Source organism: Xenopus laevis, chromosome 4L, assembly GCF_017654675.1.
Source record: "Xenopus laevis strain J_2021 chromosome 4L, Xenopus_laevis_v10.1, whole genome shotgun sequence".
Classification (NCBI taxonomy): Eukaryota; Metazoa; Chordata; class Amphibia; order Anura; family Pipidae; genus Xenopus; species Xenopus laevis.
Genome location: NC_054377.1, coordinates 81,356,133 through 81,373,815, shown reverse-complemented (window position 1 = coordinate 81,373,815; position 17,683 = coordinate 81,356,133). Strand labels below are relative to the sequence as shown.

Below are 17,683 nucleotides of genomic sequence, written 5' to 3'. Positions count from 1 at the left end.
GGGGGGTTCGGCCGAATCCAAAATAGTGGATTCGGTGCATCCCTAATTGAGACATTTTGTGCATACAGCTACTAAAAATGCCTTACCCTTTAAACAAAACAGGGATTGTTTGTCCATATATTGCAATATATTTAAGCTGGCCAAGTCATCCCATGTCTGGCCAGTCCTACACTCAAATTGCATCTGATTCATTAAGAATTCTATTGCTTCATTATACATTTTTCAAAGGGACTAAGTTTTACCTGAAGCTTACTTGCTGCTTTTAAGGTTAAAACTCCCAAACTTGGTTGCCCTTTTATTGGCCACTACTGGGATAACCTGACTGTAGCTGGGAAGGGTGGGAGCTTGACACACACACACACACACACACACCACACACACACACACACACACCATACACCCCATATTTCCAATAAACACACACCAATATTTATTGATGGGGTACCTTAAAAGCTTCTCTAGAAAGCCTTAGATTGTCCTGGATTGACTCTGCATAGCAAATGTCTATTGGATGAGAATCAACAGGAAACATAATACAGTAGTATTTTTCTGTCACTACTTTGGCCATTTATAAATGCTGGCTTTCTGAGCATTTTTATACAATTAAACCAGTCCAAGATCAATTCACAGCTGAAGGACATTTCAGTTGAATGGCCTGGTTCTTAGCAAATGTCAGACAATGTCGGCCCTAAAATGATTTCCAATTTATTTAATCAGGTTAAGAAAAGAGATGGAAAATTTGCTGATCTGAGACTGTCAGGGAAGATGGAAAGTGGCCAAGTTAGCAAAGGAGAATATTGACAGGGACCAGCTGTAGAAATCATGTGTCAGCCAGAGAAGCCCAGATATTTCCCCAAACATTGAGCATAAGCATATTGTTCCTGAACACAGACAAGAAATCAAGTATTCAGTTGGTGTATATGATCAGGTTCCTAATGGAGCATGGTTAACCATTCTTATTTATGCATCATTAAAATAAATTATTTTGCATAGATAAAACAGTTCAGGGATGTGCCTAATATACATACAAATCTGTTTTAAACACTGCCTACTTAGTTCCAAATGTTGCATTAATTATTCATCTTAAAATATGAAGCATAACACGTATAAGAAAGCTTTCACATTTTCACATGTGTGTTTTTGCTAAATTGCATAGTAAGAAATGCTGGCAGTCTGTAAGGCCATGCATTTGACATTCTAGCGCTCAACAAAAACCTCTATTCAAAATACAATTTAGACTAAAAGTCTAAATAAATATTTATGCTGGAATTAGCTTTGTTGGCAGAAATCGTAATCCTAAATCCTTGTTGCAAAGAGAATGAAAAGAGTTTGGATACCTGGCCCACTACCTGACATCACTATAAAATGATTATATACAGTATGGCCAGCTCTAAGGACAGATCGGAAAAAGCTACTTAAATGAATTGCATATAACCACAAAAGGTTTAAATATTAGAAAGAGACCACCCTTCAAGCCATGACCCAACCTGTGTTTAAATGAGTGTCAACCCAAATCTTCTTAGTCACAAAGCAGCAGCCGATAGCTTGGGTGAGGTTAATACAGATCAATGTTTCTTTCATTGCCCAACGTTGCCCAAAGTCTTTAGTGGTCGGGTCCCCACTGAAGTTTAAAAAAAAATGTTCTCGTCCCTTCCTTGGTATCCAACCATCAACATTTCTTGGGGGGGGGTTCCCCAAAATAAAATAAATTATTCCACTAAGCTTTGACTCTAAGAAGGTTATATATTAAAGGTTGAATTTTAGAGCTATGTGAGCTTTTTTAAAGCTCGAATGAACTCGCAATTTGAATGGTTTGTAATTTAAGAAAGAACTCCCATGGAAAAAACTCAAATCAGCGAGTTCAGGGTTAACAACCTGAAACTCGAATTTATCAAGTTTTACGGCAAAAAAAACCTTGAATTCATTGCGTTCTCAAGCGAAACCCACCAAATAAAACCTTGGACATCATGAAGGCTATTAACATCTTCAAATAGTTCAAGGAACCTTAACTATTGACTTCTACATAACCTAGATAGGTTTTAGATGGTACATTTTCAGATTCAAGCTATTTCCAGGGTTGGGGGTATAATACATTTAGAAAAATTTTAGTTTTTTTTTTTCATTGATTTTTGACCAAAAAATAACCTTGAAAAGTTTTATGGAAAACACAACTCGTCCCTTAATATACCTGCCCCTTAATGCTTTACTTGCATGAAGAGTCAAAGCTTAGTATATTAACAAACATATTAAAGAATGTGCAGTAAAGTGTGTATTCAATGGTTTTACCCAAGGCAATTTTAATTTCCTGCTATATAAATGTTTTTTTCAGGTGCTTTGTCACCCCACAGGAAGTATGATCTCCCATGGCAAAAGGAGCACCCACTGTGCCATCATCCAAGACAACTAAGTATGTTGTCTGCCTGGAGAAAAGGTGAATCCACATCGATACTATTGTGTTTCCACACTGAAATTGACAAGTTGATGTTGTTCCTGTCGGATAGGCTTTTGCAATGTGTCACTGGGAGTGGAAGTAAAACAAAAGAAGGGAATGTACCAGTGGCGTAACTTCGGATGCCAGGGCCCCCCTGCAAAAAAAAATTTCAGGGCCCCCTCTGCACATATATAATAGTGGGAGAATCAGATGGCACAATTGCAACTTTGAACATTAAGGCAAGGAAAGGGGTTAAAGCAGTGTCGGACAACACCCATTTTTGTGGCCATTTTACACAATTTGGCAGGTTATGAAAGTTTGAACATATTTCTGTTTTTTTCAGTTATTACAGTTTTGCACAGTGCCACTCCTAGAGACCCTTTACCAATTACTTTGTCCCCAAATAATTTTTTTGTAGGTTTTTGGATTTTTTGTAGGTTTTTTTGTAGTTTCTTTGTAGTTTTTTTTCTCAGTTCTATCTGCCCCCCCTCCCTGCAACAGTTCAACAGTCTGACAGTCAATTTTACCCCCAGATCACTTTCAAATGGCTACAGAACCTCCTGCCAGCCTGGCCTGACTGCCCCCTCCTCCCCCCTCACGAGCCAGTCAGACAGTCCCAATCCCACTCTTCAAAAATATACTAAAACAAAAAAATATATACTAAAAAAAAAAACGTCACGTCAAGCCCTGTACAAATATGTCACAGCTGCCTTTACACTAAGTGCAAAGTTCTTTGCTGCTTTCTGTTTTTCCAAAATAGGGTCTACAGTATTTTAACTGTACAGATCTGTTGGCATTTTCCTGGGCCAGATACGCTTGTTAAGTAGGTTTCATTATTTTTGTTTTTTTGTGATCATACTAGGTCGAGTTTTTTTTCCAAAGAGTGGCACTTAAAATTGGAAAAGAAAATATAGTGAAATGAAAAAAAAGTTAGTACCTGTGTCACCTTATGTAATGCAATGCTGCAGCAGAGGATTCAGTAAAGGCAGTAAAGTCTGGTTTGATGTGCCAAAGCCAAGATCTGCACTTCTGCTCTCAGTCTCCCCTTGTTCACACTCACTAAATAATCCATCCCCATCTGCATCAGAGAGCCGGACCTATAGAAGTGCCATGTGGGATGAGTTAAGTCTGCTGTCTCCTGCTGCCTGAAACGTAGGATTTACGTTCAGACTGTTCACTCGTGCAGGCACAGCACAGGCCAGCCGCCAGCATCAAAGAGACGGCTCCATTAATCACATGAAGTTGATGACGCAACATTTGGGTCCTCGGCTCCAAGCCTCCACTGGGACGGGTTACAGCTCTATCGGCAGATGCATAGTAATGCGAAAGGCTGGTGTGCACAGAAGGCTCTGCTGATTTGGTGGGGGCCCACAACCGGCATTTTTAACTAATGGCTGGTTGGCCTGCCTGGTAAAAAATTATTTATTTTTGTGGTGTACTGGCAAATTAACTAAAAAGATGGCGTAGGGGCCCACCAAGGCCGGTTCCCCGGCAGGCCAGTCCGACCCTGTCCAGGCCCGGGCCCCTAGAGCTAGGCGGGCCCTAGGCAGATGCGGGTACCTAGCGGGTAATCCGGCTCTGGGGACAGCAGGTTGAGAGGTATGCGGTATCCCCATACTACTGAGGAAGCAGGCCCTGTCCGGGCCCCCTGTACTCCGGGCCCCCCTGCGGCTGCGGGGTCTGCTTCCTCGGTAGTTACGCCACTGGAATGTACTAAAAGTTGTTAACAGAAAAAATATCTAAAATGCAAACATTTATTCAAAAATGTTTTCTTTGTGCAAATGTAATGTAATATGAACTTGGAAACTACGCCTGACCTTATCTGCAAGTGAAAGAAAGATTGTCAATTTATGCACTTGTGTGCAGTATAAGTAATACAATTTGTACTGAAAAAGTTATTTTTGTGTAAAAAGAGTAGGCCACATTTAAAGGAAAGTTCAAATCACTAGGGGGTGATAAATGCTAGGCTACTCCCACCAGAGCCGGGCCAAGCCGGCCGGGTACATTAGGCAAACTGGCCTGGCAAACCCCCCACGCACGCGCTTGTGTCCTGTGCGACTAAGAGAGCTACTGTAGAGGAGGGAGTCGGCCGGCCAGACTGATAGAGCAGGGAGGGAACCGGCATGAGCCGCACGACTGACAGAGGAGGGAGCCTACTGACCCAACTGATAGAGCAGGGAGGGAAGTGAGAACAGGGAAGGAGCCTGGCGGCGTGACTGACAGAGTAGGGAGGGAAGTGAGAGCAGGGAGGGAGCCTGCCGGCGTGACTGGCAGAGGAGGGCGGGAAGTGAGAGCAGGGAGGGCGCCTGCCGGCGTGACTGGCAGAGGAGGGCGGGACTGACAGAGGAGGGAGGGACTGACAGAGGAGGGCGGGTGCCAACCCGACTCAGAGAGAAGAGAGGGGTGATAAAGGGAGTGGACAGTGATGGAGAGGAGGGTCACAGGAGGGAAGGAAGACCAATGAGTGCTGACTAGGGGTAGGCAGAGGACAATTTTAGAGGTAGCTGCCCAGCGCCCCCCTATCACTGCGCCCTAGGCTGCTGCCTCTTCTGCCTATCCCTAGTTCCGGCCCTGACTCCCACTGATTACAGTCACTTACCTGAAACCCTGGAACAGTGCTCATGTTTGCTGAACACTGCACCGACCTGGAGTATTTCTGAAGGCCTCCTTCATTTAAGAGATACTGACACCAGAAAATAATCTTTTTTAATATCTATCATAACATGTTTGATTTCTATTTCTAATTTTGCCATAAAAGTATCTGCCTGATGCTTTTACATTACTTTTCTTACCCCCTTTTTCCCCCTATGAGCGTGCTGCCATATTTGTGCAGTAGAAGTCTGTTAGCATTAGAAACTCCAGGGGGCCCATTTACTAAGTGTCAAAGTGAATTTTCAAATTCAAAAACTTCGAATTTCAAAGTAATTTTTGGGTACTTCGACCATTGAATAGGCCAAAATTCGATTCGAATTGAACATACTTCACAAATGCAACCATTCGAAAATCAAAGTACTGTCTCTTTAAAAAACTTCGAATTCGACACTTCGCCACCTTAAACCTTCCAAATTGCTGTTTAGCCTATGAGGACCCGAGTGTTTGGCTAAGTTTTGAGTAGTCAAAGTATTTTTTTGTAAAATCGTTCCAACGATTTAATCGATCGGTCAAATGATTTTTACTTTGATTATCCTGTTTTCAATCAAAAAAATACTTTGACTCAAATTCGATGTTAACTTTTAACTTCGAAATTCGATCCTTAGTAAATGTGCCCCTTACTGACATGTTGAGAAGGGACAGTCAGGTTGACAAAACAATCAGGTTTAGTAACTTCAAGTAACAATTACTTACAAAAGCAGCTCTATCAGTGAAAAACGATCAGCATGACCTATAGGTAACTTTTCATGTAGATTAATATTTTGAAATAAAAAATTTTGTGTCGGTATCACTTTAACACCGCCAGTGATTTGAACTTTCATTGTTCTTTAAGCAGGCCTTATTCTGTGCACAATTTTGAAAAGTCATACTCCTCAAAAAAAAAAATTCACATTAAAGCGATACTGACACCTTTGTTATATCCATCATAAGATTATCTTTGAATGCTATTTATAATTTTGCCTGAGCTTTTACATTACCTTTCTTACCCCCTCTGTTCCTCTATGGGCTGCCATATCTGTGCAGCAGTAGTTTGTTAGCATTGGAAACTAGTGATGGGCAAATTTATTCGCCAGGCGCAAATTCGTGGCGAATTCCCGTGATTCGCAGCCGCGAAAATTTGCTGGCATCCAAAAAAAAACGGACGCCGGCATCAAAAAGGGATGGCCCCAGATAGCCCAGTTTGATACTGATAGCAGCCCACCATTCTGTAGAATCCATCTGCACTCCCTTCCAAGTCTCTGATTAATACACACAGTTACATACTGTAAATGCAGCAGGCAGCTGCTTTGTAAAAAATTGTACGTACAGATGAGAGATTCTGATGTGTCACGTGTGGGGGGGAAAAAAAAGAGAGATTGTAAAAAAAAAAAAAGAAGTTGGACAGACTGGTCTTATCCACTTTCCGTTTCTTTCTGAATCAAGATTGGGTCTCTGTACTTGTCAAGCTTCATTTAAATCTGGTCTTTTACTAACGCCTCCTTAGCAGCGGAAGGTCAGAAACAATTATTGTTTTGCCTCCAGGGACTTTCCTCTCTGTAAAAAATTAACAAAAAGATTTCTGTCTGAGTTTTAGAAGCAGGTCCCACCATCCCCCATCCCTCTATCACTTTCTCTCACTCTCTATCTCATTCTATTGGCTATGCAGATTCCTCATAATACTTAATCTTGCAAATAAAGTCCATATGGGCTCTGGATAGCTGCAATGTAATTCTGTTCAGGGACTTTCCAGATGAAAGTCCAGCCAGTCACCAGACCTACTCCAAGAATGGAAATCCCCTTTTTTCCCTTTAACCTGTTTCTGTTAGATTAGAGCTACATTCCGATTTGAGTTAAAGAGCAACATTGTGTTTTAACAGGTTATGGGCAGATGAGTCATTTTTATGGGGCTGAGAAAAAGAATGTGAAAATGCTTCTTGTTTATGTTTATAAACACAGGAACCTGTAGTCTGGTTACCATAAGCACAATGCACAAATAACACTGAATTGGTTTACATTTTCTGTAAAATATTTCTTATAAGACTGATGCTTCATTTGCATGGCTCAGCTATATGGCTATGAACAACTTTAATGCTATAATGCACAAGATTTATGACTAAGCTGTAAAATGTATTACCATCACTTATTTGTATCGTGCCAACAAATTAAGCAGCACTTTAAAGGGGTTGTTCACCTTTGAGTTAACTTTTATTATGACGTAGAGAGTGATATTCCAAAAAAAAAAAAATTGCAATGGTTTTCATTTTTTATTATTTGTGGTTTTTGAGTTATTTAGCTTTTTATTCAATAGCTCTTCAGTTTGTAATTTCAGCAAACTGGTTGCTAGAGTCCAAATTACCCTAGCAACCATGCATTGATTTGAATGTGACTGGAATAGGAGAGGCCTAAATAGAAAGATGAGTAATAAACAGTAGCAATAACAATACGTTTGTAGCCATACAGAGCATTTGTTTTTTAGATGGGGTCATTGACCCCCATTTGAAAGCCGGAAAGAATCAGAAGAAGAAGGCAAATAATTCAAAAACGATAAAATAGAAAAAATGAAGAACAATTGAAAAGTTGCTTAGAATTGGCCATTCTATTACATACTAAATGTTAACTTAAAGGCTAACCAGCCGGTCTTGCAAAGGCAATTTGTAACAAATGTTACATATTCCTATAAATACAGGAACACAGGGCCCTATTCACATGACTTTACAATCGAAAAGGGAAAATAATTGATAAATAAGATTGATTGGTAATAATTATTTAAGCTATTTTAACATCTTGTGTAGGATGCTGTTCTCCAAACAGGTGGAGCATTGCCATATTAATTAGAGATTAGTGATGTCATCAGTTGTAATCCGTGCTTAGTGATATCACTTGCGTAACAAGTTATTTTTATGCATTAAGGGTGCTTACCCCATTTATTGTGACCACCTATGTATCAACATTTTAGGGGCAATCCTCCCTTTGTCAGAATAAAGACGAAAGGTGGGTTGTGCCCCTGAAATGTTGCAAGTAACCACACTGCCTTAACATTGCGCATGTGGGGCTCCTTATAAGTATTCATATTGCTGTTTGACTTTGCTAGTCATGGGAGGAAGTCTGCACCACCAGTGCAGTGAAGTGTGAATTGTGTGGTTTGTGTGGCTATAACTTTTCTTAATTAAAATTTTGATGAAACCAGGACAACATTTTGGCTTGACAATTTTCTCCAGCAATGCAGCAAGAAAATACAGATTGGCCCCAGTGTAAAAAAATAAAAATAAAAAAAAGTTGCTACTGAAAAAACCCCATTGATTTCAATATATTTTGATTGGAAAAAGTCCCCACAAAAAAAAACCCTGACCCGCACATCACTAATATACAGTAATACAGGACATAGTAGAAACAAAATAACATTCCTCCAGAACCCATGGTGCTATACATAAAACTATACTGGGTACATCAAGTGTGAGTTTTTGAAGTGAACATCCCTAGCAGGTACACAGTCCCGCTGGGCAAGTCGGGCATACAAGGTGGGGCATACATTTTAGTAAAGTAATTCAGTGGTTTTATTCAGTTCCCTCATGAATGTATTCAGTTCAGTCCTTGGGAGTTGAGATGCCTGATGACAGAGCCAGAATACTGCGGTATCTTTTACCGGATGGCAGGAGGGTAAATGTGCAGATCATGTGACAATGCTGGCAGCCTTCTGGAGACAGCGAGTGTGGCAAATACCCATGATGGCGGGAAGCGAGACCCCAATGATCTTTTCCACTGTCCTCACGACCTGCTGCAGTTTCCATACCAGGTAGTGATGCAGCTGCATAAAATGCTTTCAATAGACCTTCTGTAAAAGATAGTGAGGATAGATGGTGGAAGGTGGGCTTTTTTCAGCTTTTGTAGAAAGTAGAGACGCTGCTGTGCCTTCTTCACTATAGAGCTGGTGTTAAGGGTCCAGGAGAGGTTCTCCGCCAGATGTACCCCAAGGAATTTGGTACTCAACGATTTCCACCAGAGATCCGTCAATTTACAGTGGAGAATGATCCCCACGTGTTCTCCTGAAGTCAGCAACTATTTCCTTTGTTTTGTTTGTGTTCATACAGACAGATTGTTAACTTTGCTCCATTAGCCATTTCACCTCTTGCTGACTCTTTGTTTTTGCTGATGAGACCCACCATGGTTGTATCGTCAGCGAACTTGATTGGACCCATGACTTGCCACATAGTCAGGAGTCAGCAGTGTGAACAGCAGTGGACTAAGCACACAGCCTTGAGGGGCCCCCGTGCTCATTGTTATGGTACTGGAGATGTTTCTTCCCATTCGGACTACCTGAGGTCTCTTGGTCAGGAAGTCCAAGATCCAGTTTCAGATAGAGATGTTCAGGCCCAACATGTTCAGCTTAACACTCTGAGGAATGATTGTATTGAATGCTGAAAGTCTATGAACAGCATTCGTACATATGTGTCTTTATTGTCTAGGTGAGTAAGTGCCAAGTGCATGGTACTGGCAATGGCATCGTCCGTTGAGTGATTGGAACGGTAGGCGAACTGCAGTGGATCCAGAGATAGTGAGAGCAGGCCTTTGATGTGTCTCATGACCAGCCTCTAAAAGCACATCATTATGGTGGATTTAAGTGCGATAGGACTATAGTCGTTAAGGCAAACCCCCCCTTTTTTTAAAATGCAAATTGAAGTGCTGGAGGGGTAAAGGTGATTTGGGTGATGGTAGAGTTCACTCAACACCGGGTCCACCATGGCAGGCAGCTGTGTAGCAAGTCTGTCCCAGTCTCCTCCTCTGCCATGGCAAGAGCTGCTGTCTGTCATCCTTACATTTAGGGCATTGCCGTGGTGAGCGACAACCGGGAGTTGGGGGACATAGTGCTGTGACCAGGCTCTGAGGCTCGGGCTCTGTGTGGCTGGTGCAGGGTGATTTCATTGGGACGGCACAGATAACTGTTTGGTCAGCAGCTCCTGACTCTGTAGGCCTGATGTGCACATATCGCTCATCCCTAGTTAGCCCTGCTTTGTGCTTAAAACATACACTCTCAGCCATTTAACGGCTTGCTTAGTATTTGGCACACAAACTTTACTGAACTGCGCTTTTCTCACTTAGAGGCAAATTCACTAACAGGCGAAAATTCGCCAGCGATGGCTTCGCGCACATCGCAACATTTCACCAGGCGTATATTTGCCTGGACAACGCTAATTCAAGATGTGATCCGAAGATCCGAAGTTGCGCATAGGTTACTGAACGCTGGCGAAATTACGCCTGTGACATTACGCTCTGCAGTTCGAAGTTACGCTAGCGTTGGCTAATTAGCATATGGCGTGCAGTTAAAGTACAATGGCCGTGTATGCTGCAACAAATATATTACACTACACAAGTCCAGGGAACCTTAAAAAAATTATATAAAGTTGTTATAATGCCCTACACATGTAAAAATGTACGATCTTTTTCAGCCTATCACTCTTTAAACAGGAAAAAACGCCAGCATTTTTTGGGACTTAGAAATTTTTTTCTGAGGAACTCCTATCTACTCTATTGCACTTCGCCTGGTCTGAGGTGGCAAAGGCAAGTCTGGCGATAAAGTTAATGGTCAGTAAAATCAAAAACGTAGTGAATTTGCGTAGTAACGCTCTTTGCCAGACTGAAAATTTGCCTGGCGTTAGAGTGCGAAGTTGCGCCAGAGTCTATCTCCTTGGCGAAATTACGCCAGCAAATTTACGCCAGCTACCATTAGTAAATCGGCAAAGTGCCGAAATAACGTCACACTGGTGAATTTTTGACAGCGTTAGCCACTTTGCCCTTTAGTAAATTTCCCCCATAAAGTGAGCGGGTAATTGGTAACTTTTTGTTTTTTAGACTGCCCTAGCTTGTCTGTTCCTGATATGGGGGGGGGTAGGGTGAATCCTCACAAACTGCTGTACATATGCAGCAGCTACATCTGCCGAAGAATGCAGGCATGACACTAGGAGGGTAAATTAACCTTCAGGCTGGAATAAAGAGGACCATGTGGAATAATGATTTATGATGAACTTCAATGGGTTTTTCCTCTTTAATGTAGAAAAGTTGTTGTTCCAGACACTGCATTGATTTTATACCCTTATTGTTTTGCTTTATTTTATTAAGATTTTCAGTGTACAAATTGGGTTAAAAATTTGAACATGCATGGACATTTTACTACTTGCAAAGTGTAGAGTTTGAGTGACAGGAGGAGGAGGGCATCACAAAATTGGCGTCCATTTTACTTAAATGTGACAAATTCCCGGCCTGCATCCCACAAAGTGCATGTAAAGCTGCCCATATCAATACTATAGAATGAAGCACTTGTTGGTAGGTGTATGGTCTTCCTCTGAGCCTGACAGATTGAACTAAAATATACAGGGACAGAATTCAGGCAAAATTGACCTTCATAAAAGCTGTTGTTGATTTCCAGAAGAATGCTGCTAAGGCATGCTGGGAGTCGTAGTTATGAAACCACGGCATAGTCACATCTCTGATATGAAAAGTGAACTTGAAAGGTTGTGACCTGTATCATGGCATGGGGCCACAGACCCAGTCCCAATATATTACACAATCCCATCCTTCAATAACATTATGATAAGTTCCCTTTCAGATGCCTATCACCACTTGTTTACAAGGCATGTGTTCGCTCAGGCACTGACATTTACTGCTGCAACAAATGCTGCTGTTTATTCATTCCGTTCAATAACGATTCATTGCTCCTGATGACTAAAACACGACACATATTGTAATTTATACCACACTAGACTGAAGGGAATGAGTCTGTCAGGAACAAAGCTAGTCTCTGGGGGTGGGGGGATTAGGGGTAAAGAAAGGGTCAGGTCTGGGGCCTAATTTCAAGGCAGCTGTTTGAAGCTTCTCCTTTCACAGGGGCCTTGCTTCTTCTGACAAGGTGCCGCTTGTTCTTTTCACTTTCTCTGCCCTCTGAATCAGCACACTGTCATGTGACCACACAGGACTCCTCGCTGAGTCACAGCAATGATGGGAATTGTGCCGCACACCATAGATTCATTCCCAGAAACCCCAAGCAATACCAGCAGGGACACCGTTTACCTGAAACATCACTTAGCCTCTTTAGAAACTAGATTGCTTTAAAATTTAACATACAGTGTAATGAGCAGCATTTTGGAACAGAGCTGGTTTACTGGCATTGCTGTGTTAATGAGTATTCCAAGGAAGGGTGCATATTCTCAAATGCATTATGTATTTATAGCAGACCGTTTTATAGGGTATGATAAAGCTGAGATCTCTTACAAACATAAGCCCTTTGCATAGGTATCTGATATTATACCAAATATTTATATGCTTTTGTAAACAAGTTGAGATGGGGCGCAAGGTGGTCTCCTGGCAATGCACAAAAGCTGTGGAGAAAAACAATATATATTGGGGTTATTTAGCTTGTGGATCTTGTGAATAACATCTGCAACTTGTATGTTTCTGAGACATATATACTGGAAATAATAAAATGTAAACAATATTATGTATATGTAAGGGGGCATCATATGTAAGGGAGAAACATAATAATGGAGGGCCCTGGTGCAAGACTGGAATTTGGTGCCCACCCCTTCCTTGAAATAAAACACAATAACTGCAGCCAGTATTAAAACCAGGGGGTTCCCTAAAGTTTCTGGTACCCCCACACCATACCTCCTAACATTTCAAAAACAGAGAGGGACAAAAAGGTCTGCCACGAGCAGCATGGAGAAAATCTTTTTGACCATGCCCATTTTATGGTAACACCCCCTAAATGCCATGTCCATTTTACAAAATTTGAAAGGTTATGGAAAGTTTGAACACATTTCTGGGCGTTTTAGGGCAATGTTTTATGTGTTATAACAGCTTTGCTAATGAAGGTGAATAGCTCTTTAAGCTGTAGTTCTCCCAAGAGACTTGCTTATCTTAAATAGTTATGAAAAATATATAAAAAAAAATAGTTACGTAAATCATTATGAATGTATCAAAGTGCAGGTGCTGAGCATTCTGGGCTCTCTGCCAAGAGCTTCATTTTCTTAAATTTCAGAAACTTTGTATCTTTTTAGGCTGTGCAGGAGATCAAAGAGAAAGTCAGGACATTTCACTAACAATCTGGGACTGTGGGCTGAGCTGTCAAAATTGGGGGGGGGGGGCAGTTGGGAGGTATGCCACACCACTGCAGGTCCGGACTGAGAATTAAAATAGGCCCTGACATTTCAGGTACACAGAGGCCCACTCAGCCCACATAGAGGCCCAAACAGCCCCCAGCAGCCCACTAAATACGGACTTTCTATGGCACATTATAACAGCCCCTCTGGCATTTGCCAGAACCCACAGATTGCCAGTCCATGGCCTGCACCACTGTACACCCCTGTACTGACCACACAGCAAATAGTTCTGCCCTAGGCAAATTCCCTCTCTGATCCTCCTTTAAAATGTCCCTATGCCCTTGGTAGTCTGTTCCAGTTTTCTGTTATTATTGTTTGCTTGTGTAGTTGTGCTGCAGTTGGTCAGAATGAATGTGCACAACGCCTATACCAGTGATGCCCATCCTGTTGGTCACCAGCTTTTGTGTAGGAAGTTGCTGGACTTTACAGTACAAAAACAGTTCAATGCAGGGGCACATTTGATGGAAGGTCCCACTTATTATCAGAATACCTATGCCCACAAAGACTTCCTAGTCCCACAAAATGAGTTAGTTATTTATACCTATAGAGCCTTTTATGGTCCTAGTGTTATAACCCTACTGGAGGGCTGTAAGATGGAACTTCCTTGTCTCCACTTTAGTAGAATTGGTATATGAATATAAGCATGAATTTTCACTCTTTCTTTGTTATTACAAAGAGTGGGCTAGAGCACTGATTAGCCAGTAAGCAAAAAAATACAGCAGTGAAATGTGAGACTTGCAGTTTCCATTTCTATTTCATGAATGTCACTCATACAAAGTGTTGGTAATTATGGTACAGACTGTTATTCACATTATTTTTATTGTATTATTATTCACACACCATCTGGATTCCCCCATTCTATATTTAGTAAATCTGTCCCTAAATGTCCCTTGAGGTAAATATACTACAGTATAATACACAGAGCAGGACCATGTCGCTGAAGTGTTTGTGAGGGTTGACGGAAGATGGGCCACCCTACAAGATTGTTATTAATAGCCACATATTCAAATCTATTTCTCCATCTGAAGTCAATGCTTTCCAGCTAATCTGTATTCTGCCCACCATAGAGGCAGTGAGACTTCAGATCCCAGAATTCATCACTTTAACATGGAACAAAGTGAATAATTCTTCCAACCTAAATCAAGGGTAGAGAAATGGTCCATGTGAGTCAGATGCAGACCATTGTGGTTTCCTCTTAATCTGTGAAATCCAATAAATCTCTATAAAAAATATACATTTTTGGCGGTATTTTCTCTTTTCAAATTAAAAATGTTTAAATTTAAACATAAATTGTGAAGTTTTTAAGATACATTGTGAGGTTTGGCAAAGGATATTTCTGTTGTGAATTTGTGTGTCTAAGTAACCTAACTAGATTGTAAGAAGTATGGGGCAGGGACCTCCTACCTCTTGTCTCTGACACTTAGCGCTTACTCTTTAATGCAACTGTACTTCATTTTATTGTACTTTGTACTGATGCCTGTTTGTTGACTTGAATATTTTGCTGTTAAGTACTGTGTACATAAGTAATGCTATATAAATACAAATACACATAAATACAAAATGGATGTGGCTTGAAAACTGATTATATCTTGCCCATGCTACTCATCCAACATCTGAATATTACTTTTTAAAGGAGAACTAAAGTTTAACTAACAAAGTAGTCTAGAAATGTTGTACATTATGTTTTTGGCTTCTGTACCAGCCCAAGACAACCACAGCCCTTTAGCAGGGAAGATCTGTGCCTCCAAAGGTGCCCCATTAGCTCCCCATCTTTTTTTCTGCTGATTCTTTGCACATGCTCTGTGCTGCTTAGGGACCCACTCACAATATACAATAAACATAGAATATAACTGTCACAATATATAAATACATGTTAATAATAATAATAATAAAATATGAGGCTGATTAGTAATTAATACAGATAATTATTACATGGCAGCACTTGAACCAGTGCAACTAGCATCAGCCTTGTAGCATCAGCTTATACTACAAGCCAACCTCATTTTCTGCTTGATATTTTGCGACAACCCCTAAGCTTAACTTCTCAACAGCTGCTCAGAGCCCACTGAGCATGTGAGTGTCACAGATACTTTCCAAGATGGTGACCCCATTTGACAGGTTTGAAGTCCTGGATCATTGCTGCTATTGAGAAGCTGAAACTTTAGGCTGGTGCAATAAGTTAAGTATATAAAATAATGCATTTTAGCCATATTCATTTTTTTAGGGGTTAGTTCTCCTTTAAATCTGGTCACAATATCCATACTGGAAAATCAGTAACAGGTGAACTGCTACAGGTCAGCCAAGAGTTTTTGCGGTATGAAGATCGTGCTATCCAACACCATACTCAAGCTTTAGAATAGTAGTAATTGTTAGGGATATTGTAAATAGTTGCCAAAATAGACAATATATTAACTCAATTAATTTTCATTTTAGGAAAGAAAGCTTAAGAAATGTTGTTTTCAAGACAGAGGAATATTAATGGGTATGTGCTTATTATTTATGGCATATGGCTATTGGGATAAACAAAGGGTTATTTTGCCAGCTCTTCAACATACCTCTTCTGATTTAGAAGAGCACCATGTATCTTATAGTTCACAGTGACATTGCCATCATAACTGGCAGTTCTGCATAAGCTGTAAAATATTCATAGGCATGCACACTGAGTGATTAAGAGAGAGAGAACATGTAATCGATACTTTACTTGATTATGTGCCATAAAATGCCATCAAGCTGCTTTTAAGAACCAGCCTTGAATCCACAAGATATTGAGTTTCATTTGTAATCTTGCTCTGTAATGCACCACTAACGTTTGTGGTTGGTGTCAGAGTACTGATTCTGTGAAAAGATATCACACTTTAGAAAAGACACATATAACCAGTGGAAATGTGTTCCTTCTAGCCAATCACAAAAAGCATCATGTTCCTGAAACATTAAATCATATGTTGCAACATCCAGAAAAAATAAAGGAGTCATCAATCAAAAACCATTACATTCACTGGGGATTATTTTAAAGGAGAACTGTGGTACAAACTATGAAAATGAACATTTTGTATAAGCTTTATCTCATGGAAATAAGAAACTTTCTAAATATAATCAATTAAATATTCTGTACTATGTCTAGAAATAATCAAGATAATCTTCTCTATTCCTCTCTCAGCAATCTGTCTAAATGCAGAAGTCAGATATTGATTATTAAATTGACAGAAATTTGTGCTGGAATCCCTTATTTTGAAAAAGTGAGATAGTTACATAGTTAAATTGGGTTGAAAAAAGACAAAGTCCATCAAGTTCAACCCCTCCAAATGAAAACCCAGCATCCATACACACACCTCTCCCTACTTTTAATTAAAATTCTATATACCCATACCTATACTAACTATAGAGTTTAGTATCACAATAGCCTTTGATATTATGTCTGTCCAAAAAATTGGCTTGGATGATTTTTTGGACAGACATAATATCAAAGACTATTGTGATACTAAACTCTATAGTTAGTATAGGTATGGGTATATAGAATTTTAATTAAAAGTAGGGAGAGGTGTGTGTATGGATGCTGGGTTTTCATTTGGAGGGGTTGAACTTGATGGACTTTGTCTTTTTTCAACCCAATTTAACTATGTAACTATGTAACACATCTAGGCAACTAACTGTCAATCAAACTCTGACTCCTGCTTAAGACCGGTTGCTGAAAGGGGGATAGAGTAGCTTAGAAACAGTACCACACTTTTAATTTTAATTTATTTTTAATTTTAATTATTTTCATTTTTTTACTTTTCATTTTAACAGTTACCTGTGAGGCAAAACCCCTGGGACTGCTTTCTAGATTGCTCCCTCTTGTGAACAGGAGACTGCTGTCAGGAGAGGTCTTCACTAATGCCCTTTTGGGGCCCAGAGCTTTTTGCTGCAGTCCAACAGGGAACCCAAACATAGCAGAGATTGATCCAGAATGTGGTACAACAAAGGGATAAAAAGAATAATGTGGTCCAGAATGCTTTTTCCTCCAATACTGCTCCTCCTCCTATACTGCTCCTCCTCCTGTTTCTGTTGAAGGGCATCAGGAAGATTGTGGACTCCCTGAAGGTCAGAGTTAATAGCCATTACCTTATACACTGGAAGGGGGTTGACAATAAGGAGAAGTCCTGGGTTTCAGCTAGGGACACCCATGCTCCCTGTCCCTTTTCCATAGAAAACTTCCTGAGAAAAAGGGTGTAGGAGAAGACTGGCCCCTACAGGGGTCTGATTGGATCAACCTCTGCTGTGTTCAGATTCCCTGTCAGTCTGCAGCAGAAAGTTCCTGAGCCTAAAAAGGGTGTCAGAGAAGACTGGCCTCAGCAGGGGTCACTATATTTTGTCTTCAGAAGCCATTTTATCTGCTGTTGATCAATGATCAGAATTAAGACAAATCTATAGATGCTAGTGATATAGCATACATGTGTAGAATTGTGTTTAAGCCTCTTTGTAAATTATATAG

General features: G+C 40.5%; 1 long non-coding RNA gene across 1 annotated transcript; it reads left to right on the top strand.

Moving 5' to 3' along the window:
- Window positions 1–2,240: 2,240 nt before the first annotated feature.
- On the top strand, window positions 2,241–17,082 carry LOC121403044. The gene is made up of 3 exons (XR_005967002.1): window positions 2,241–2,431; window positions 15,646–15,694; window positions 16,999–17,082. It is a non-coding gene; the product is annotated as an uncharacterized LOC121403044 (long non-coding RNA).
- The last annotated feature ends 601 nt before the right edge of the window (window positions 17,083–17,683 follow it).